The sequence below is a fragment of the Theobroma umbraticum genome, unplaced genomic scaffold (assembly GCF_002168275.2).
Source record: "Theobroma umbraticum cultivar Fairchild unplaced genomic scaffold, ASM216827v3 scaffold_30.0, whole genome shotgun sequence".
NCBI classification, from domain to species: domain Eukaryota; kingdom Viridiplantae; phylum Streptophyta; class Magnoliopsida; order Malvales; family Malvaceae; genus Theobroma; species Theobroma umbraticum.
In genome coordinates this window covers 14,012,593-14,013,354 of record NW_018397254.1, presented here as the reverse complement: position 1 = coordinate 14,013,354, position 762 = coordinate 14,012,593, and the positions used below count along the sequence as shown (strand labels likewise).

General features: G+C 31.2%; 1 non-coding gene across 1 annotated transcript; it reads right to left on the bottom strand.

Annotated features, from left to right (window-relative positions):
* Nucleotides 1-329: 329 nt before the first annotated feature.
* Nucleotides 330-435, bottom strand: LOC149527792 (small nucleolar RNA R71). Its single transcript, XR_016352293.1, has one exon. It is a non-coding gene; the product is annotated as a small nucleolar RNA R71 (small nucleolar RNA).
* Nucleotides 436-762: the final 327 nt, after the last annotated feature.

The window sequence follows — 762 nt, the reverse complement described above, 5'->3', positions numbered from 1 at the left end:
TCTCCACTTTAGTATCCAAAGACCTCTTATTCAAGCCAACAACTTTGAAATTAAGCTAGCAATCAGTCAACTGATTTAGACTTCTATTTAATTTTGGGGTTTGCTTAATGATGATCCTAATGCTTATAGTGTGAATTTCCTAGAAATTTGCAATATATTCAAGGCTAATGGTATTACTGATGATGCCATAAGATTAAAGCTTTTCCCTTTTTCACTATGAGATAAAGTAAAGAGTTGATTAAATTCACTTTCTGCTAGTTCCATTCATACTTGGGATAATTTGGCTTAGAAATTCTTAGCAAAATTATTTCCACCTGCTAAGACAAGAAAGATGCAGAAGAATATCACTTCTTGCATACAATTTGATTCTGAATCTTTATATGAGGTTTGGGAAAGGTATAAGGATTTGTTAAGAAGGTGTACTCATCATGGGTTACTTAAGGGGCTTCAAGTTCAAACTTTTTATAATGGTTTGCTGGGACCTATTAGAACTACCATTGATGTTGTAGCCGGAGGTGCATTTATGAGTAAATCCATTGATGAGGCTTATGATTTACTTGAAAAGATGGCTTCCAATAACTATCAATGGCCATTTAAAAGATTGAGTATAAGAAAAATTGCTGGAGTTCAGGAATTAGATGTGATTAATTCTTTGCTGGAGTTGCCAAATTATTTTGTTGCTTTAATTTTTAATTAAATTAGTTTTAGTTGGGTAATTTTTAGTTCAATTAGAATTCAGATTTTAATTATTTGAATAAAATT